Raw genomic sequence first — 22,452 nt, 5'->3', positions numbered from 1 at the left:
TTGCCCCAGAACTGGGGCCAGGGAGGGCTGGGCAGGGAGCTGGGCTGGGTAGTTGTCAGGCTCAGAGACACAGACATTCAGCGGGGCACGTCTCTTCCATCTCTGTCCCTGCCGGCACCATCACTCTCACACACCAAGGCCACCTGCAAGGCTGGTAGGTTCTGAGATGCTGGCATCTGGGGCCCTGGGAACCCAGACTCTCCACCTAGGAAGGGGTGAAGTCATCTTGTCCTGAAGGCCGGGATAGGGAGGGCACAATTAGGCTCTGTCTCTACCCTGCCCACACAGGGTCCACAGGAAGGTGCCCCCTTCCCTGAATCCTGAAGGATCTCACTATCACCAAAACCAGGGAGGTGGGGTGGGGAGGGAGAAAGCCATCCGAAGCTTTGACCATTGGTGGCCCCAGATGCCCCCAGATCTTTCCTGAGGCCGTTTGTCCCTTCTCTGGCCTTCCCTGTCACTTTACTCTTTGAAGAACTGAAGCCTGGGGAAGGGTTTGGCTGAATTAGTGAAGTCAGAGTGTTCAAACTGGAAGATATCCTGAGGAACTTTGGATTCAAACTCTTCAGACAGCAGGGGAACTGAGGCTCTGAGAGGCAGGTTGCTGGCCCAGGACCTCCCACAAAGGCGGCCTAGATGGGGAAGAGAAGGGCCTTTCCGCCTCTGGAGGACTGAGTGGTGGGGAGCTTGGCTCTGGAGCGAGCTTGTCCAAGGCTGAGTTTCCACTCAGCACCGTCCTGTGTGGTCTTGGACAAGTCACCTAACCACTCCAAGATGGCTTTCTTCAGCTGGGATGAAGGAGATTCGTAGATGAAGTGAGAGAGAATATTCTTTCAGAGTCTGGAGTGCGACAGGTGTTCAGCAAATGGCTTTTCCCTTCCTCACTCTTATTTCTATGGTGCTTCAGACTTTCAGATCTTGTTTCCGCTGATATTCGCGCGTATAGAAAAGCTGAAAAGATTATGGCAAACTCCCTAGAGTCTGTGATGAATTCTTTGGTGTATTTGCTTTATCACATTTCTGTTTCTCTCTCCATCCATCAGTCCATGGTATTGTTTGATGCGTTTCAAAGAGAGCTGAAGCATGTGTCTCTTTAACTAGAGTTCACATCACTTTTTTTAAAAAAATATTTTTTTATTCAAGAGAGATAGCAATGGAGATAGTGAGAATGAGAGGGAGAGAGAGAGAGAGAGAGCGCGCATGCGCTCTAGAGAACTAGCTGGATGGAGAAAAGAGTTTGGGGCTCGATCCCAGGACCCTGGGATCATGATCTGAGCCCAAGGCAGACGCTTAACCAACTGAGCCTCCAAGGAGCCCCCACTTCACATCACTTTTAAGAATACAGTCACAGGGTTTTCTGCTCAGCAGGAAGCCTACTCCCCCCCAACCCGCCTGCCTCTCTGTCTACTTGTAATCTCTGTCAAATAAATAAATAAAGATCTTAAAAAAAATAAAAATAAAAATAAAAATACAGTCACAAAAGCTTGAACTCAGCCGAGAGAAGAAAGCAGGGAGTGTTTCAGAAAAATGGGTTCAAAAGTGAGATTCTGGGTCTCCTGCCACCAAATGAGTGGGGATTGGCAGAGAGCAGGGTACGCTACAGAAACTGGGAGTTGCTCCTCTTGTGATTATCATTGTCATTACCATCTGACCAAATATCCTTTTCCAGCCGGCAGCACTGTGGCCATTTCTCTGCAGCTGTGTTTTTCCCTGGTGTCCCAGACTTCTTGGCCACCTGTCCCCTTTCCCCACCTGTGTCCCCAGGCCCTTTGATGCCTCCCTACAGGTCCGGGGGAAACTGCTGGGCTGGTGGCTGAAGGAGGGGAGTCCGAACTTCTGGGCCCCAGGGCCCCAGTCATGTGCCTGCTGCCCAGCCATGGAGCTGGAAGCGGGTAGCCGGGAGCTGGGAGCCCGGAGCCAAGTGCTTCAGGGGTTAAAGGAGGCGGCGGCGGGCAGGCTGCTGGCCGGCTCGGGAAGGAGGGGAAGAAGGCGGTGCGCTTGCCCGCCCGCCTCGCCGGGGGAGGGAGCCAGGCCAGCAGCGCCCAGGCTCAGTTGCTCCCAGCAGTGGCCCTGGGACCAGCTCCGCTCCCCTGCCCGCTCCTGCCTAAACACAAGGCTCACTCACGCCCTCCTCTCGGCAACCAGCTTCTGGCCTGCCACAGCTGCTGCCCCGTCATTGCCCACTGCTCTGTCCCGTGAGACCTGACACCCACCCCACCCGGTGGCCCTTCTGTTGGAAAGGTGAGTGTGGCGCGTGTGTGTGTGTGTGTGTGTGTGTGTGTGCGTGCGCGCGCGTGCGCGCACGCACACACACACGCATGTTGGCCTGTCCTACTGATGCTGTCAGGACCCCCCGATCCTATAAATTAGGGGAGGGGGAGGTCAGCCCACCCGGTCACATGCCCTGGGGCTGGTCTATACCCTGGAGGCCAACCTGTCAGTTCCCTGCCTTCGGGGTCTGGTTCTGGCAAGGATGTCTGGGGTGTGGTTGTCCCTGCTCTGAGCCCATCCACAGGAGTTTGGTTTGCTGGGGAAGTTGTGGGTGTCAGGGGCTGCTCGAGACTGAGGTCAGCAGGGCAAAAGAGGGGGAGGCTTGAAGTATTAGTCTCTTCCCCTACCCACTGGCCTTCCTGGGGCTGCCTCAGAGAGGGCTATGAGAGACGTGAGCCTGGGGATTTTTTCCCTGCCTCCCACTGGAGCTGCTGCTGGGCCCTGTACTCCTCCTTGGGGCTCTCCTGGCTCCCACCTCTCATCTCCCAGAGGGCGGGCCACAGCTGCACGGGAGGGTTAGGCAGGCCTGGAAGGGTTTCCCTGCTGCACTGCCCTCGGCTTGGGTCCCTGGGCATGCGGGCCCAGCCTGGCATGCGTGCCTGCTGCTGCCCTCCCCCAGCCAGGAGCTCTTAGCCCCTCCTCACCCCTCCGGGCAGAAATGGCTAATCCAGGTAGTTAATGAACAGACACACACAGCTGCCTTCTACCCCCCTTTCCTCTCCTCCCACCCCCCCATCTCCTCCTCTGACCCTCTGGTGCCCTGCCTGCCACCCCTTCCCAAGCGGGAGAGGCTCTGCCAACCTAACCTCAGTATCTGGCACACCCCCCCTCCCCAATTCAGGACCAGATGTTCTTAGGCTGAGGCCACTATCGTAGAAGAGAAAGCCGGGTGGGGAGGGGGACCTAGGGGAGACCAGGAGAAGCCTGCTGCGCGGTGGGATGGGGTTAGCGGACAGGATGGGAGCTGGGTAGGGGAGGGCTAGACAAGCCACTGTGGGATGAGGCTCAGAGGAGGACCTGGAAACCAGGGGTTTCTCTTCTGGAAGTTGCAGAACTTCTTCCATGTGGCAGAGGGAAAGCAGGGGGGTCAGGAGGGCGTGGGGAGCACTCTCTTTCCTTGAGTCTCTGCTGGGCCCCTTCCTGGAGCTGCCGGGTGGGGTGGGGACCATTGTGGCTCAGACTTGGCCTTAAGTTGCTTCTAGTCCTGCCAGTTGGCCGCTGCTCCTGTCTTCCCCACCCTCGCTCTCCCCCAGGATCTCAGAGCTTGCTACAGCTGAGTGCCCCCCTGTCCGACCCCTGGCCCAGGGCTGTGGTGGGGAGCTGGCAGGAAGAGCTCTCCATGGAACAGTGCTGGGATCCCAGGGTGGTGAAGGTCTCCGCCAGTCTGTAGGACCCCTCCACCCCACCCTCCGAGCTGGGAACCAGGTCTTTGATCTGGAAATGAGAATTTTCAGGTGGTGGAGGAGGCAGCATGGGACCCTCTGCTTCCAGACACCTGCCTCTCCTTCCCTATCACTCTCCCAGTGCTCTCCATACCTCACCTTGCTCAGAGCCCCAGCTTAGAGTCTCTGACGGGGTGGCTGCCTCCAGGATCGTATACACCCGGGAGCTGGTAGCTGGGTGGGTGGCGGGTGCTGGCTGCGGTGTGGGTGAGTTCAGAGCTGACCTTGCTGTTGGGTGACCATCTTCTCATCTCTGACGGGTTATAGCAGAAGACCTGGAGTTTGGGACTTCTCAGTGACATGTTTATACTGAGGTTGGAACAGGAAGCGAAAAGGGAGAATGGATTTTTGTTGGGTGAGGGAAGCTTGGCTCGGGTTTAACAGAGGGGTTCTTAACTAGCCTGGCTGGCCAGCCCAGGAGAATGGGGTCCTTGTAAGGTAGTGAGCTTCCCGTCCAGGGGGGAGTTCAGACAGAGGCTGGAAAACAGCATGGAAGGATTCCTGAGCTGGGATGCGGTTAGGAGAGATGACCCTGATGGTCTCTTGGGATGCTGAGGTCCTGGGATTCTTGGAGTCAGGAATTCTCTGACAGCCAGAACGGGGAAGCAGGAAGGCGGTGGCCTCCAGCCTGGGGTGTGGGCACTGCCTCCTCCTCCCTGCCGGTGTTTGGGGAACAGAGAGCCTGGTGCTCTCTGCTCGCACCCACTGCACACTCTCCTACCAGGTCTGCCCCAGCTGCTTCCTGCAAAGATTCTGAGTTTCTTCCGATTCTTCCTGTCTCACTCTGAGCCTTGCCCTGCTGGTTAACCCGACGAGGGCCAGCACAGATCTGTGGGCTGTGTGACGTGGTGTGGAATGGAGGGGGCGACCTTGCCCCCTGCCCGCCTTCAGTTAGAGCCCGTGCTCCCTGCTGAGGGGGCTAACTGGTGGCCCGTGCGGGAGGATTAGGGGCTGGGGTGTGCTTGAAGTTTGACAGCTCAAGCCCCTGCCATTTTGTTGTCTTCTACCATAGTCCCACTACCCCCCACCATGGGAAGGGGCCTCCCCAGGCTGCCTGGAGGTAGTAGGCAGAGGAACAGTGTCAAGTTCTGAGATGCAGAAAGTCCCAGGGCTGGCCCTTGCTTGAGCCTCAGTTTCCAAATTCGTGACCTAACACAGGGTTGTCTGGGCAGCTTGAAGTGGTATGTGTGAGTCGCGATGGGGTTGCAAGGGAGGAGTGTGGGGGAGTGGGTCCCCTTGCTCCCTCCCTCCCTGCCACCTCTCCAGACCTGTTTCCCTCTGGGGTGGGCACCAGGCAGTGGGCGGAAAGGCAGGGTGGGGTTGAGGTTCGAGGTTTCTGAAATCCACACCCTGGGAGGCTGGGGCTTTTCATGATGTCAAATGTGGGCTTCTAGGCTGGGCTCAGGACCCGCCTGGGCTCGGTCCTTTCTGTCCCAGCCTGCATCTCCCCTCGGTCCCTGGGACTCCTTTTCTCCTTGGTGGGGAGAGTGAAGGAGTAGGGCCTGAGTTGCCCTGGTTATCCTCCTGCCTCCTCTCAGTCCTGGCTTCATCTGAGGATGAAGTCCTTCTCTGTGTCGAACTGGAGTCCTGTGTCTCCGGTCGGGACTAGATGAGGCTGCTTCAGGAGGACACGCTCTCCTCTGGTCCAACAGGGACCTAGAGGTGCGGGAAGGTGAGATGCTGAGTGTGCCCTTGAGTCTGGACGAGTCAGGGTTAGAGCTGGCATGGATGGCAAAAGCTCTCAGCAGCGGGCGGTTCTGGCTTCTTGGCTTATTTCTGGGGCCACGAGTCTCTGCCCAGAAAGGGGAGCTGAGGTTTGTCTGAGGGAGAGGAAAGCCCTCTCCGTTACTGGACTCTGAAAAACAGCCAGTGGGCACGATGCCGGGGGAGGGAGGGAGAGGTTTTGGGATACTGGAGGGACCATTGTCTCCAGAGCTGTATTCCCATAGCCCTGGCTCTTAGCTTTCAAAGCCATTAGGCACGCAGAGGTGTGGGCACCAGCGAGCTGGAACGGGAGTAGCCAGGTGGCTGGGCTGCCAGCCTTGCGGGCCGTGCCCACCTCCCTGGGTGCTCTGCTCCATTATGCAAGGTCACACTTGGCCCTCCTCTCCTTCCTGTGCTCAGATTGCCTTCAGCACTTTCCCAAGACAGAGGTGGCAGGAGGCACAGCTGGGTCCCTTGCTTGCCTCCACTCAGGTTGGTGACCTTGGCCATCTTTCCTACTTGTTCACACCTTGGTTTCCCTCAGAGAGATGGTCGGTCTCTGCAGAGTTGGAGCTTGATGGGGTGGGGTGGTGGGGGGTTGGGGGGCCCGAGCCAGTCCCTGGTGCTGCCTCCTCCAGGGCTAGTCTTGGCTCTGTAGTCCCTGCCTTTTTAGGACTGGAGGCTTGTAGCTCAGGCCTGAGTGTTCTGGGAAGCAGGAGGGAGCGGGCTGGGAGGGTGTGGTCCCAGTGAGCCAATGAGCAAGGAGTGAGGTGACAGACTAGAGTTCTGTCCTGCCACCATGGTGAAGGGGAGTCCCAGTTTGAGGTCCAGTTTCCCCAGAAACTGGCCTCCTAGGCCTTCTCCAACAGAGAATATGGGACCCCTCAGTTTTCCTTGCAAACTTGCTGAGATCTTCTAACTGGATTCCAAGCTCCTTGAGGGCAAGCCCGTGCCTTTTGCCTCCCTCGTGGTCCATGCCGTGTGCCTGTCCAAGGGTGCTCAGCGCTAACTGACTGCCTGAGGAGGGGCAGAGGAGTGAGGGATTTAGACTGGGCCTGGAAACAGGGCTGTGTTGGCCAAGAGGTCTAGAGCGAGGCAGAAAACGTAACCCTGAAGGCCAGACTGCTGGGGCTTAACTCAGGCCGACCCTGTTTATTAGCTGTGTGGCTTTGGCAAGCAGCGAAACCTCTCTGAGCTTCGGTTTCCTCATCTGGAAAGCAGAGTTTTGCACCTGTTTTGGGGCATGGTTGTGAGTATAGAATGAGTTAGTTTATTTGAAACACTTTGAGCAGCGCCTGGCACATAGTCAGGGATTGATGAATGTTAGTAATTGTAGTTATTTTACGGGTCATGGCAGTGGTACTGGTGTTTCTCCCGGAGTCCAATTCTGCGTGGACTCCTTTCTCTCTCTTGTGGTGGTTGCATCCCTAAGACGGGAGGATTATGGGACCAGAGGGTGGAGACAGTGGCATCAATTTCCCTCTAGGAGACCCAACATCAGAGCCCAGAGAGGAGACTCTCCCCACACCCCCACATATGTCTCTCTCCTTCCCCCTTCTGTGAATGGGGAAAGGCAGGGAGCTAAGGGGACCTCCCAAGGCCTTGTCTGCCCAGGGGAGCCGATGCAGAGCTGTGTTTATGAAGGACTCTGAGAAAGCGGCCATCAGTGTAAACAAGATGCATTATTATAAACCCGTCCAAGCTCCCTTCCTTGGATCCTATCCCATTCCTTGAAGAGAGTCACTGAATCAGAGACTCCCACGCCTGGCAAAGACGTGGCTGGCCCCGCCTCCAGGCAGGCTACTCTTGACCCTGGGCTATACCATAGGGGTGGTGTCTGTATTTTAAAGTGGGATCTCTAAGTAGCTCTGGGTATCTCTGAAGTCTAACCTGCATCCCTCTTGCTGCAACTTTAAGTTCAGTCCCTTGTTGGTGGGAGGTGGGGGAGAACCATGGCCAACCCTTCCTGCATGCGCAAGGCTCTGAGCGATGAACCCGTGGTAGGGGTGGGTCCTGGCCACACTCCTGCCTCATCCCAGACCTCTGTCCTTTCTGGGGTCCTCCACTTCTGGTGCCTCTGACGTCCCTCATTAGCAGGGGTCAGCCCCCAACGGCCTTTCCACCTAGCCCCTGGTTCCCACCCAGGGAGGCTGGGGTCGCTCCAGGTCTGGGGTGAGCTCTATTTCCGGACCCCTGACCCGCCCAGTTGCAGCTGCAGAAGGCATTAAGCTTTTTTTTGGAGAAAGAATGGGTTTGGGTTGATGATGATGACAGCTGGGGAGGGTTTCTGAGCTCAGCCCAGCCCTTTCTCGCTTCCCCTCCCCAGCCCCTGCTCACCTCTGCTCCATTTCTAGGCCATTGCTCATCTAGAGGAGGGGCTTGCCTTTGGCTCTTGACCTTGACCAGACCTGAGCAATTCACTGGTCTACAACAACCTTTTCTGGGGAGCAGTCTTTGGGGTTGGCCCTGGGCTTGGTGCTGGGGTCAGGGTCGAGGGGCGGACAGAGGTCTCAAAGGGAGCATAAGAAAGGCCCAGAGCATGGGGGAGAGCAGTGCTCTTGCTGTGTTCCTACACTCTGGAATCAGAGTCCCTTCCTTTGCCCGGCCTGATGTCCTCACCTGTCAGTGAAAGGCTGGGGGGTGCAGGGGCTGGAAGAATCTGTGATTCCATCTCCCTGACTGAATCTTCCTGGTCCCAGGCTGCGAGAACTTCACCTTGGATTGACCTTGCTTCCCTCCTGCCCTGCCCCCACCTCTGGCAATTGCTGGCAGGAAGTCCTGCTGATTAGGGCCCTAATCACCAGCTGAGACTCCCAGAAACAGCCTAGCTGGTTGGGTAGAGAGGGGCAGGCAGCTGGGCACAGGGAGAAGCTCCCACCCAGGGACACGAGCAGGGTGTTAGGTGGTGATGGGGGGCCCTGCCTGTGACTGGGGGTGGGGCTTCTTGGGTGGAGGCCGTGCCTGGGGACCCACAGTGGTGGCCCTGTGATGGTGGCTGAGTCTGGCCTGGTACATGAGGGCCCTGATTATTCACTTCCAAGACTTTCTGGGGCACCAACCCTTTGCCAGGTAAGGTGCCGGGGGTATGGGGCTGGAAAGACCAGGGGGACACCGTCTAGAAGGAGACGAAGAGGAGTAGATGGAAGGTTTCTACCAAATGCAGAGGGGAACTGAAGAAGGAAGCAGTGTACACGAGCTGATGGGGTTAGCAGAACTTTGGAGAAGAAGCAATCCTGGAGGTGGGTTTTGAAGTTTGAGGAGGAGTTCCACGGGGAGCAAAAGGGACAAAGACTTCTTCAGGCACAGGGGGACGGCATGCCTGAAGGCACAGTGGCGCACATGTCACGATGGATGAAATAATGGCCCCAGCCCTGTGTTAGAGTCAAACAGAACGTGCTGTCCCTCCTGGCTCCGCTGTTTGCTAGCTGGGTGACCTTGGGCTGAACCTCAATGTCTGCATCTGTCAAATGGGGCTGATATCCAGCCTCATAGAGCTATGACTGGGAGGAAATGAGATCGTCTCTGTGAAGTGCCCCGCTCAGGGCCTGGCACAGACTAGACCCACCGGAAGTGTGTGTGTGAGAAAGGCTGGCTTTGGGCGAGCCTGCCGGTGTTGCCTGGGGCCCCGCCATGGAGGGATTTCTGGGTCAGGTGAACGAGGGAGCAGCAGAGGGCTTTCATGTGGGGAAAATGTGATGAGACTGTTATTTAGGATGATGATTTCGGCTGCTGTGAAGGCTGTAGTGGCCAGGGAGATCTGGGCACAGCCCATGAGCCAGTGTCCTCCGAGTCTGCTGTGTGAATTTCTCAGCCCCAAGTTGGGAAAGCCTCTCCCACTTTGCTGCATCTCTCCCGGGTCCTTCCCACGGGCTGCCCTCCTCTCCTGGATCAGGTGGCTGAGGAGGCCCTGGGATCTCCTTCCTGGGAGATCTTTCAGGCCAAAAGAGAGCCGTTGCTGGCAAGGCTTCCCACACAAGACTGGCATGGATGGATCGCAGCGGGCAGGAGTGAGGGCAGAACGCGGGCAGCTCGTGTCTGTAAGGAATCGGGACGCTCCTTTTGGGGGCGTCTTCCGCCATCTGCCTGGCGCACGGCAGGCCCTCACTCTTTGTTGAACGAACGAATGAACAAACAGACAGGAGTGTCCCCAAGTCAGGGTGGAGGAGCCTGCCTGCTCGGAGGCCAAGGGTGCCTGGCCTGACCGTATGTGGCCTGGTACAATGTCTGCGCGGGGGCTGCCTGTCCAGAGCCTGAGGACTGCTGAAGGGTCACTGAGGCCGACGTGGCTGCAGGAGGTCTGTGGCGGTACGTGGATGAGGAAGCAGGGGTTTTGGGAGCTTGAACTTGGAGCGAGGTCCTCTTACGGGGCACGATGGGGCCAGAGGCCGGGGCGGGGGCAGGGGGTGTCAAGATCAGAGGCCGTGGCCACGCCATCTGGGTTTCGGTCTTGACCCCAACCTGTCGGTATTTTAGTTTACTCATCTGTCGAAAGTGGGAAATAAAGAGAGCCATGGCCAGCACACAGGGCCATTCTCTGTGACCCTTGGTTACTCTTACTACTATTGTTGTTTGTGGTGCAGAAGGAGGGAGGCAGGCAGGGGCCTCTCAGGGATGAGTGCCCCAAGTGGGTGGGAAAGTCTAGGAGAGACGAGACTCCTTGGGAGGCTTCGAAGGCTCCTCGTCCCCCGTGAGCTGCCTCCAACCCCACACATGGGGTTGTGTCTGATGTGGCCAGCTGGGCTGAGCTGGGCGTGGGAGCCGAGGCCACGGCCAGCCTGGATTCCAGGCTGGAGCCCTGGGAGAGCAGGGGTGAGCCGGGGCAAGGGGCAGGGGGAGGAGAGGTGAGCAGAGAGGAGGCCAGGACTCTCCCAAGTCCCCAGCTGGGACCCCAGGAATTCCTCCCATCTTGTCCTGCCAGAGGGCCTGGCCTTCTAGCTCCATGGCCTCCTGAAGGCCTGTGGTCTATCTCCCGTCTGCCGGGTAGATGTTCCTGATGCTCCGTCACTGTTAGAAAGTGATTGCTCCCCACGAAGCACAGATTTACGGCAGCTCTTTCCTTCTCCTCTCATCTGGGCTTCAGCTCTCCCGAGTCCAGTGGTCCAGCTCTCCCCAGGCCAAATTCAGCTCCCCTATGTGCAGCTGCTTTGCAACAGGAGGGCGTGAGGGTGGGCTGCTGGGGTAGGCTGCAAGGGCCGGCCCAACGGACTCCCTGTGGGCTGAAAGGACTTGCCGTGAGTGGAGGGACTGGTGGCAGGGGAGCCAGACGGCCAGCTTCCAGTCCCTCTTTGGCACTGTGCGACCTTGGGCAAATCATGTCCCCTCTCTGGGATTCGGTTTCTTCATTTGTAAGATGAGAGGTTGGCCTTAGGAGGGCCCTCCATTTCTCTAACCAGTGCTGAAATTCTGCAAGGCTGCGGATCTTTCTGAACAGAGAGGCTCTTGTTCTTGGGGCTGATGGAGGAGCCATCTAGCATGGATGTGGGGGTCCTGGAAGGTCTTCAGGCATCTGCTGGGAAGCCAGCTAAGATGCTGGGAAGGTCCCTTCCAACCCTGGGATTGGAAGGTTCTTTGCCCAGTGAGCAGTCCTCTGGGCAGCTCTGTTTCCTGGAACAGAGTGGAGGGTAACAGCTGTCCGGGGTGAGTGGGCCAGAGTCTGTGGGGCTCCGTCCCAGTGACTCAGGTGGGGCTGCGCTGGCAGGATCGAGGCTAGCAGAGCGAGGGTGGGAATCAGCCCAATCTGCTGGCTCCTCTTGGCCACTCTCAGGGGGCAGAGTGGGAGTGAGTGATGTGCTAGGGGGCAGAGTGCCGAGAAGAGTGAGTAACCAGCACTTGTGAGTAATGGTCCAGTGTCTGCGCTGGGCAGGTGGCTCCGAGGCTGTCCAGCTGTCTGGGGCTCCGGAAATGCTCCCCGGAGGCCCAGCCACTGAGTCACGACAGCCTGAGTGCCTTAGATGCTGGGGGTCCAGGCCGGCATGCCCACCCCCATACCCCCTTTGCCTCTCTGCGCCCCTCTGCCTTAGCCCTTCCTCCCTGCCATCCCGCCATGCCCTCCAGGCCGCACAGCTGGCCCATCTTGTCGGCGAAGCACGCGGGTGACTTGGTGTGCCCGAAGGGGTATAGATTTTGCGGTCTGGCTATCCCGGGTTTGAGTCCTGGCTCCATTGCTCCTTGCTGTGTGACCTTGGGCAACTTAACTTCCTCTCCCGGAGCTTCTTGACCCACATGGAGAAGGGAGATTTGGCTGTTGTACGTGCCGTTGAGAGGACTCGGTCTGTAATACCCAGTACGTTCAAGAGGGTCTGAGAATTCGGTGGTACATCAAGCCCTAAACTCTGTTTTGCGACTCCTCCCCACCTCCACCCCTAAAACTTCTGCTCCCAAGCCTGTATTCCACGTTTTCCAGGATAGTTGTTCTCCTATCAGCTCTGCCTCACAGCTGGTACACTAGCCCTCCTCTTTCTGACATCTCTTCCCCAGCTTCCATCAGTGAGCCTTGGCCCTCACCTGCTTTTCCAGGAGGGTGGGCGGGTTGCGAGGAGGGGGCAGAGAGCAAGGGGAATTTGCTGCTGGCCCTGCTAGGTGGATAGGCTGGCTCCTGGGTACACCTTGAGATCTGGGTGAGCATTCACACTCGACCCCCCGCCCCCGCCCCCCCTCTGCTGCTTCCCGCTCTCCCCTCCTCCAGTCTGCACCCACAGATCATTCCCTGCCCTAGCTTCCTGAGATCAGCTGTGCTCCGGGACCGTGTCCCCCGCGTCCCCCCTCCCCTGGGTGTGGGGGTGAGGCTTCTGGGCAGCAGTCAGTGCAGGCTCTGCTCAGGGTGGGGCTGGCAACCCTGGGGAGTGACTTTGCATCTGGAGCTGGCAGGGGTTCTGTGGGCTGTGTCTGCGCTGTGTGTGTGCCTTGGGGTGTGTGAACTGTGCGTCTGCACCTCAGCAGTGTCTCTGGGTCCCCGGGTCTGTGGCGCATATGAGCCCTTTCCCCCATCTGTTTAAAATCTGCCTATGCTTTCTGAGCCAGCTAGAGTTGGGTCTTCCGCTGCCCCTCCCTTCAGCAACCCCTTCCCTGCAGACCTGGTTTCAGAGGCGTGCATCTCCGAGGTTTCCCCGGAGAACAAGGAAACATTGCGGGGAGGTGGATATGCGTCAGATCTAGCCGAACAATGCCGGTGACAGCCAGGCCTCCGCTGGCCTTCAGTGCTGGCTTCGCTTCAAGTCTCTGCTGCCGGCTAATTGCGAGAGAGAGGGGGGCTTCCTGTGCCTCACCGCAGATGGATTTAAAGGAGCAATATGGGGCTGGGCCGCCCTGCCCTTGGGACTCTGGCTTCCGGGGCTCCTGGTGTGACCCATCAGACCAGATGGGGTTCCAGAACACCAGTCCCTGCTCTGGGTTAATTGTGCACAACTGACCTGCTAACTCCTCCTGGAGCTGCCGTCTGGGGCCCAGGACTTTCCTGTGTGAGTGCCTTTTCAGATCACTGAAGCTGAGGCCAGTGAAGCTGAGGAGGATTTTTTTTTTTAATATTTATGGGAATCTTTTCCATTGTATTATAGGGTCCCAAGGTCTGATGTCTCAGTGGATGGGACCTTGTCAATCAACTACCTCTTCTCACCTGTTATAGTTCCTCCATTCTTCTTCCACCAAGTGGGCTTAAGAACAGAGCCTACCTCCCAGGGCTGAAGTGATGACTTTTTTCTTTTAACATTTTCCTTTTTAAGGATTTTTATTTGAGAGAGAAAGAGCGAACACGAGCAGGGGGAGAAGCAGAGGGAGAGAGTCTCCAGCAGACTTTGAGTGCAGAGCCCAACACAGGGCTTGATCCCAGGACCCCGAGATCATGACCTGAGCCCAAACCAAGAGTTGGATACCCAAATGACTGAGCCACCCAGGTGCCCCAGATATGATGATTTGATGAGCTGAGATACATGCAGCCTTTAGAACGGGACCCCTGCGCGTGGCCCATGCCGTGCAGCTTATGACCCTGGACATGAAGACATGGGGGCACCATGTTGGTGGCCGCCAAATGGAGGGGATTCCCATGTGCTAAGCATGGGCTGGGTTCTGGGAGTTTTTAATTGTGTCAATTCAGTCAACGTTATTTAGTTGCACCCTACCACATAGGTCTCCTTCTCTCCATTTTCCAGACGAGGAGATTGCCTTGGGAAGTAGTGGAAAGTGGCGGTCTGTGGCAACATGAACTTGGAAGCCACACCTGGCTCCCAGCCCATTGCTGCTTGGGTCCCAGCTCTTGCCCTTTGGTTGGAAATTCACAGCCTCTCGATGTGTTGAGGAATTTGGAAGGAGGGATCCACAGAGAGAAGGTGTTAGGTGTGATTTTGCAGAACAGAACTGCTCCCAGCTCCTGGTTTTGGCTTAGAGTCAAAGCTGTCTGCTCTCAGGCGATGGGACACAGATGGCCTTTGAGAATATACAGAATTTTCTCCTGGTAGCATGGACTTGGGTTTCCTTTTCACTTTGTTCTTTCTTTGGGCGTCCTTCAAATTTTAAAAAAGGAAGTAGGTAGATGCTGGGAGAGACTTCCTGATTGTCAGCAGCATAGGGCAGTTTGGGGAGCCTGAAGGACTCTCTCTTTTTTTTTTTTACATTTGAGTATTGCTGAAATTAGCATGCATCTTGCAATTGAAATGCCCATTTGGGGTATCATTTTTCCCACTCAAAAGCTGTTATCCAGTGGGTGGTACCCTCGGCAACCTGTAGCACCTTTAAGATTAGGAAACAGGGTGGAAAGCCCTGCCCTTTGCAGAGGTGGAAGGGAGAGAGAGAGGCCGGCAGGCCCTGGACCTGGCCCGCGAGCTGACTCTGGTCTGGTTTAAGAAGGCAGAGGGACCCTCTTGTGTTGGCGTGGGTTTGAGGGTGGCCCCCAGCCTCAGAATTCTCCATTTGGTGGCCTGGCTGAGTCCCAGCGGCTCCCCACCCCAGCCCTCCCTCAGCCTCCTTTGCCATGTTACAAGACTGCTGGTGCGCCTTGCTGCAGTTCTGAGACCTCTTGACTCCTTGGGCTTCCCCCTTGCTCTTAGCTCTTTTTCCCATGCGTCCTTCCTGCCTTACTCTTCTGGCACAGTTTAGGGTCAAAGACTTTGTCCCTTCAAGTTCTCCTCTAGGGACAGAAACCCTCAGTGGGGAGAGAGGGGGGGTTGGGTGGGCAGTCTCCCTCTGGGCGTAATTTCTGGAAAAACAGATGGATTTGAATCCCAGTGAGATAATAGCCCTCTTCATACCTTCATTATAGCAGTTACTGGGTTCTTTTATAATTCCCGGTTTACATGTGGGCCCCAAGTTCCCCTCCGGGGCCAGGCCATTCTTATTCATCTCTGTCTCCCTTGCTGGGAACCTGGCACCGAGGGAGGGGACTAATTTAGTGCTGTTGGGTGAATGCAGGGTCTTGCTTCCCATGCCTGTCCCCCACTGCCCCCCCAACCCCCCAGTTCCACCGAAACGTTGACCACAGACCACAGCCCTTTCCTTGACCAGATTCTTCGAGGAACTTCCTAGAAGCTGTGTTTTCTGTGCTGCAGGCCCTGTCACACCACCCCCTGCTTCGGAACAAATGGCCCCTCTCCAGGCGGGGAAGAAGGGCTGGGGTTTTTCCCGGGCTTTGGGTCTCAGGAGAAGGCAGTTCTGAAATCTCCATTTCTAACTGCGCGTGGACACTTCCACTTGTATAGCACGGACGCTGCTTGCTCCGAGGCCTCCAGGCTGGCCACTTGGTGGTGTCCGGCTTCTCCAGCTTCTTCCATCCCCCACTAGCCTCTCTTTTCTGCACCCGGCCCTGGCTCAGCGCTGGTCTCACTTCGGCAGCCGCTGAGCTATTTTGGCCTGGATGTTTGGCCTCCAACCCCGTGCCTCGCCTGCGCCCTCTCTTACTGGCCCTGCAGGCATTGGGCTTGTCCTAAGCCACTGGCCATGGGTGTCAGTTCAGCCTTCCATGCCTTGCACAAAGCGCCCCCTTTGGCCCTCTTCTTCCATTTTGCCCTGCGGGCCTCGGGCCTCGCTGGCAGGTCTCCTCTCTGTTCTCCTGCCCCACCCGCCTCAGAAGCCATGCCCTGCGGGAAAGCCTTGCTGGGCCTCAGAAAGGTCCGGGTGGCATGGGGCTGAGCACGGCTGAGGCTTGCGACCTTGGGCCAAGTGTGTGACCTCTCTGAGCCTCATCTGGGAAATGGGCTCAGAGTGCAGTACGTGGAACGGAATTGGACCTGAAAGGAGGTGTCCCTGGCTGGAGCAAGGGCTTTGAGGCCGAGAGGTGGGGAATGGGGCCTGAAACAGGGAGACCCGGCCAGGTCCCGCAGGGCCGCAAGGACCATATTAGGGCATTTGGACTCCATCCCATGGAGCTGGGAAGGACTTTCGGCAGGGGAGTGACAGGACTAGATGTGCATTTTAGAAAGAGTTCCCTGGCTGCTGAGTGGAGGATAGGTTAGAGGGGTAGGACCCGAGGCAGAGACCTGAGTGAGGAGGTTCTTGTAGGTTCTTGTAGTCATCTCAGTGTGGCGGGCCCGGGCAGCCGAAGAGGTATTGGGGCAGAAGAACAGTCCTCCCACCTGGGAGGGAGGGGAAGGAGGAGTTAGGGCAGGCGGTCAGGTTTCTGGCTTCAGAACCTTGGGTGGCCAGCGGTAGGGGAGTGAGGTGGAGGCATTTGGTTGTTGGGGGGCAGTAGGGCTGTGGCCCAGGATGCTGACCAGTGTTAAGCCCAGGGCCCAGCTGTGCCTTCTTACCCCTGCTGGTGCTTTCCTGCGGCCCCACGTGACCCACCTCACCTGTGGGCCATTGCCCAGCCCCTCTGGGACCGCTGGCTTCCTCTCTTGTGCTCCCAGGGCCTGGCAAACACTAGAGGTTTCCCTGAACTCAATTTCTCTGTTTCTCCTGATCGTGGGGGTTTCATCAGAAGAAGACTGGCCTGGTTGCAAGCTCAGGCCTCCTGGAGTCACTACAGTCAGGCCTCCCGCAGTCACTCCTGTGAGTGTCTGGTGTCTCGGCTTGGGTTTAAGGGGAGGCACAGCTTCCCCTTACCAGAGAAAATGCCCTGCCACCAGCTGGGCCTCCAGCCTGGGCCAACTCATGCCATCCTTCGAGAGGGCTCTGCGGGGGAACAGAGCCTGTGTCCCACTAGGTCCACTGCATGCCCCCTTTCCTGGGGGTGCTCCTCTTGGCCGGGCACAGGAGGAGCCCTTCCGGCTCCCCGCCTTGCGGAGGGTTGGGCAGTGCAGGTTCGGCTGCTGCGTGCGAGTATGGCTGGAGTTTGGCTGCAGAGAAACGTCTCTCTCTGGAGGTCCCTTTCTTGAACGTGTTACCAGACCTAGAGGCTGGCAATGGGCTGGGTGGCTGGTGCGTGGGGCCTGAGGAGAAGGTCCCGAGACAAGAGGGAGGACCAGGGAGAAGGGGCTACTGCCGGAGCGTGGAGAACAGGTTGACCGGGCCATCAGTTCAAGAGGCCTGTGGCCCAGGAGGGTTTATGCAGACAGTGTGGGCAGGAGTCCCGGGGGCATTGCCCAGAGTTGCCTCACTGGGACTCTCCTCTGTTTCTTGTTGGAGTTGGAGTCTGTGCTGGGTTTGGGAAAAGGCCTGGTCCCTGCCTCTGGAGGGGACTCTCGGCTGGAACATGCCCTGCCCCCCTCAGCTGGAGGTGTCCCTAGGAACAGGCCCCTTCTTGCCTCCAGGAACTGGATGCGCTTCCTTTCCTGATCGTGAGCAGAACTCTATATAAGGGAAGGAAAGAGCCGGGCAGGCTGGGAGCACGCTCTGGTGAGGACAGGCGGCCTGGAGGGGGGGCATAGGCCTGGGAGGAAATGGAACCAGGGTGGTAGCCATCTTCTCTTTAGTAGCCCCTGGCCCAGGGCCTGGGCCTTGGAAAGGGAGGCCGGTGTCTTGAGGCCCTGAACCAGGTTGGGGCTCTGCCTTTCTCAGCCCTGGTCTTGTCCTTGCTACCCCGACCCCGGCTGAGGCATTCTGTAGCTGCCTGCCTGCTGTGGACACTCAGGGCACCCTGGTATCCCACCGGGCTTCTAAGCCATCCTTCTGTCCACTTGGTGGGCCTGCCCGCCTGCCTGGCCCGGCTCATGGGGCCCAGCTATGGTCTTCCTTCTGGAGCTCGGCAGACTCGTCCCATGAAACCTGAGGTGCCGGGCTGTCCACGGGCTATGGGGTCTTCTGGTTCTTTCCTCAGTGATGTGGCATGGAGTCTAGATCCTCTGGGGATTGTGGTCTCTGTTCTTCTTGACCTCTGTGGTGTCGCCTCAGTGACGAGGGCTCAGAGGTGGCAACATGCTGGTCACGGGTTTCCCAGGTGGGGCCCAGAGGGTAAGCAGAAGCCCTGTGGGGCGGGTCCACTTGCTCCTCCTCGCAGGGCAGGGAGGGAAGAAGTCGGGGCAGTGCTGTCCTCCCGTGCTGTGGCTGGGGGAAGAGAGGGCAAGGCTGGAGGTCGGGGTCTGTCCAAATGTGTGTTTTGATAGGGTGGAGATGATGACCTCTGGGTTTTAGGGTGCCCAGTGGCCCCTTATCTGTGGGCTTTGGGCTCCCCTTCTTCCCCCCCCCCCCCATTATTATTAGTATCATTACATATCTTCTGTCTGCCTTAAGCTTCGCTCTTTACTTCTCTCTGCTCCCTATCCTCCTCAGGCACCTTTGGTGGCTCCCCAGTACCAGCGTCTGAAAGTCTTAACTTCTCGGCTGGGCCCTCCGAGTTGCCTGTGGTCCAGCCCGGAAAGAGAGTTTGCAGCCAGTCCTCCTTCCTTTTGTCCTCTTCATGTGTCCTTCCTCTTCCCCTTCCCCCATCCCATGTCCCACCAAAGGGGACTTGTAGTGGCTTTTTCCTCCCTGCCTTGTTCATGTGACCATTTCCACCCAAAATGCCCTTTCCTCATCTTTACCTTTTAAAATCCCATCCACATGCCCGGTGAGCCCTGGGCTCTGGACCAGGCCTTACCACCCTCGGGGCTCTTGGAATGGTCCTAGGTGAGATGCCCAGTAGACAGAAGCAATATGTCCTGAAGGCCTGGCGTAAGTGTCCCCTCCTCTGTGGACCCCACCTGGGACCCCTAAGTGCCTTCTGCTCTCACAGCCCCGGGTGCCCCCATCTGGCTGTGGAGAGAGTGTGGCGTGTGGGGCCAGGTGGCATTGGAATCAGGCAGACCCTGGTCTGTGTCAATTAGTGGCCATGCCATCTTGGATCTCACAGGATTGCTGAGAAGATGGCTTGAGATCCTGTGAGATGAGGGCACTCGTCTCTCCTCCAGAAGGTCCCAGGCAGTAGAAGGGATAACACAGAGTGCCTGGTACACAGTGAGCATCTTTTTCTGCTTTCTTCTGCGTCTGCCATTCCTCCTACTCTGAGCTGTTTGACTTTGGGCCGTTACTTGACTTCTCTGAACCCACGTACCACAAAGACCTGTCATGAAGACTATATAAAATGTATGTAAAGCACCCAGGTCAGTGACACACATAGGTGCTCTGCTCCTTCCTTCCTGTGTACCTTTGTGTGTCGACTGAGATGGGGGCCTGGAGTTGTGGGGGCAAGGGCGTGGAGGCGGTGTCCGCGGGAACAGCCTGCATGTCCGTCGAGGACAGGTGTGTAAATACAGTGTGCGGTGCTTGCCCAGTGGACTAGTATGCAGCCCTGAAAAGGAGGGCACCTCTGATGCCTGCAGTGACCTGAATGAATCATGAGGATGGATGCCGGGTGTGACAATTGCTGGGGCTGCTTTAACAACATGTTGGACATTAGATGGCTCGCATAGCAAACTCCTCCTCAGCCAGTTCTGGAGGCGGGAGCTCTGAGGTCCAGGTGTGGGCACTTTTGATTCCCTCTGAGGCCCATCCTTGCGTCCACTCATGGCCCTTGCCTTTTGCACGTTCCCCTGGTGACTCTCTGTGGGTCCTAATCTCTTCCAATAAGGACACCGGGTCGGGCTGGATTAGGTCCCGCTGATGGCCTTGTTGTAGCTTCATCACCTCTTTCGCTCCATGCAGTCACGTTCTGAGGTCCTGGGAATTAGGACTGCAACGTGTGAATTTGGGGGGATGGAACTCAGCCCAGGACATGAAGTGAGATCAGCCAGATTCAAAGTGCTGTGTGATTCTTCTTATGTGAGGCGCCTAGAACACATAAATTCAGAAACACAGGAGCTGAGAGATCCCCAGGGGCTGGAAGGGAAGGGGGATGGGGCTCTTATTTAAAGGATGTGGGATTTCTTGTTTGGGAAGGTGACGAGGTTCTGGAAGTGGGGAGGAGTGATGCTTGTACAGCAGCGTGAATATGCACTTACCTGCTGTTGAAACGTTCTCTTAGAAATAGGTAAAATGGTAAATTTTATGTTGTGTGCATCTTACTACAATAAGATTAGAGAGGACTAGCTAGAGATAGGGGAAACAAAACAAAACAAAACAAAACAAAAACAAAAACCTTCTGCTCTGATCTTATGAAGCTAGAGTTAGAGGCTTGAGTGGTTCTCAGTTTTGGCTGGGGCAAGGTGGTCCTGTCTGGCCCCAGGGCCAGGCGGATGTGGGGAGCTTCTCAGGAGGGCTGGGCAAGTTTAGGAGCCCAGGGTTTTATGTAACCAGGGCCAACAGCTTGAGGCCCCAGGGATGGAGTGTCACCTAGTTGGGGACCAGGTCCTGCTGCTTGCGTGCTAGTGAGGTGACGGGAGGGCCGTGACAGGTACATGCCTGGGTTTTCTCTTGCTCTGCCAAGAACAGTGCCTGGAGCTCCCAGACCAAGATTTCACCTGCAGTGAGCCCTTTCCCAGCTGACTGACCTGGGACGAATGGCACAATCTCGTCGAGCCTCTATTTTTCTCATCTGTAGAATGGGAACAATGTTGCTGACTCTGCAGGATTGGAAGGGCGCAGAGGGACAAGCATGTGGCAGGACTGGCCCCAGCACTTGGCACATAGGATGTGCTCAGTGATGGTGGTAACTTTGGCCACTGGTGGCTGCAGGTGTCTTCCTTCCTGGGGCCTGAGTGTCCTACAGCCTTCTGCAAGTGCTTTGTGTGCAGCCAGTATGTGTTGGGTCCAGTGCGATGAATGAGATGTATTCTCTGCCCTCAGGACACTTGTTCTCTCACAGGGGAACCAGGTTACAGACAAGGAAATTGACACCTGTTTAATTGCAAATTGCAATTAGGGCTGTGAAGATAGAGATAAGAGGGCTGGAGAAACAGTGTCTGTGTGTGGGTGTGTGCATGCGTGTGACTTAAGGGAAGCAGGGAGGACCTCTCGGCAGTGGCGGCATTGAACCCAAAGCCAGAAGTCTGGGAAGGACACAGCTAATGCAGACGGCTGGGCTGAGAGTGTTCCAGGTGGAGGCAACAGCATATGCAGAGGTCCCGAGGAGGCCCACAGCTAGGTGTGCTTGAAGGACTGAGAAGAGTCACTCCGATGTGTGGCTTTAGGTCCTGGGTAAGGGGGATGGACACAGAGTACTGGTGGAGAGGAGGGCAGAGCCCAGATCACACAGGGAGCCCTGGCCTGGAGGGCTGCTGTCTGGTGCGTTTGACCCCCGGGGGTGTCTCCACGGGTGTGTCCTGTTGTTGGAATCGCATCCAGGGACCTTCGAAATTCAGAAGGTATTAGTGGGTAGGGGACTGAAGAATGCCAGGCATTAGCTGTGGTCTGGGCCTGGCAAGTCACGCCCAGCAGTGCCCCCAGCTCTCTACCTTGCAGGATCCGAGCCAGACTGCGCCTCTGCGGTGGCCTTGGATGAATTGTTACCTTTTCTATGCCTTACTTTCTTCATCTGTGAAATGGGGAGAAGGAGTCTCTACCCCAAACATTTTGAGAGCTTAGGCTAGGAGCAGACAGAAAGCCACGTTCCAGGGGCTATTGCTGTTGTTGGACACAGCTGTCCGGACATTAGTGAGTACGGAAGCACCACGTGCCCCAGAGCGCAGGAGCGCATCTCTGCCTGGAGCCTCCCTGCTGGGTTCACAGCCCGTCTTCCCTATCGGCTAGCTTCTTGACTTGTCCACGTCTCAGGCTCCTGGTCCGTAAAATGGGATGTTGAAGGTTGTTGTAGGAGCAGAATGAGGGAGTTCATGCAGACGGGCCTATAGTAAGTGTGATGTACGTAACTGTGGCTGTTGCTAGTTTTATTGGTACGTTTTTCTGAGTGGACAGACTGAGCATCAGGCCTGCTCAGCTCCAGTGTGTAGCCGGGTTTTTGGAGCTGTACTGGGGGAGGAGGCTTACCTAAGGCTGACCTCCTGGGCCAAAGCCCAGGAATCCCTGCCAGTGGCTGGGAAGCGAGACGATGACATGGCTGGGACCCCGAGCTCCTGTGGATGTCCCAGAGTCTGCCCCCTCTGCAGAGAGAGGATTCCTAGCTCAGGTCCCTACAGGGCAGAGGGCGTGGTCACCGCTGACACCAGGGGTGTGGGGCCGGAGGGCACAGGCCACAGAGTGGCAGGGGGCCCTGGCTCTCCCTGGCACATTCCAGGCTCCTGAGAGGGTGGCCAGGGGCCAGGGTGCCGGAGGGAAGGAGAGAGCCTTTTAAGGAAACATTTCTCTGCTTACAAAAAAAAAAAAAAAAAAAAGAGAGAGAGAGAGAGAGACAAGAAACACTGAAACACACAACAAAGTTAGTGGGCTGGCTGGCCGGCTGGCCTGGAATGCATAGCTGTGGGTGGCGGGTGGAGGAGATGCTGGGGGGCAGAAGACCACGAGGGGCACCCGGACATCAGGCCTTCCAGCTGGGGGTCCACCGCTTTGCTGCAGAGCTCAGTCCTTAGGGGTGGTGCTGCCTCAGGGGAAACAGGAAAGGGACCTGGGGTCGGGACACCTGGACCCTCCTTCTTTCCACCACTGCCTTAAGGTGGTTCTGGGAGAGAGGCCCTCCCCCTGTTTCAGAGGACACTGTCCGTTCCATCCCCACTTTAAATGGATCTGTAACCTCCCCTGACTCCCTAAGTCCCCAGACCCAGAAGGGAGACTAGAAACCCCTCATGTAACGGCGTGGGAGACAATGGCTATGGACAGGACTTGCTCAGGTCTGGAGGCTGAGGCCGGAGCCCGTAGCGTCCCT

The 22,452-nt window shown here is 57.1% G+C and overlaps 1 protein-coding gene across 4 annotated transcripts in view; it reads left to right on the top strand.

The window, feature by feature from the left end:
• TNS1 (tensin 1) overlaps positions 1-22,452 on the top strand; it is a 180,067-nt gene that overhangs the window by 44,952 nt on the left and 112,663 nt on the right. Inside the window, exon 1 of one of the 4 annotated variants that reach the window (XM_059393450.1) lies at positions 2,232-2,241. The exons of the other annotated variants lie outside the window; for them this stretch is intronic. The gene's annotated coding sequence lies outside the window, so the exon portion shown is untranslated. Of the gene's footprint in view, positions 1-2,231; positions 2,242-22,452 lie in introns of those variants that run through there. 4 annotated transcript variants of the gene reach the window in all.

The sequence above is a fragment of the Mustela nigripes genome, chromosome 3, assembly GCF_022355385.1.
Source record: "Mustela nigripes isolate SB6536 chromosome 3, MUSNIG.SB6536, whole genome shotgun sequence".
Lineage (NCBI taxonomy): Eukaryota > Metazoa > Chordata > Mammalia > Carnivora > Mustelidae > Mustela > Mustela nigripes.
This window is presented reverse-complemented; position numbering and strand designations above follow the sequence as displayed.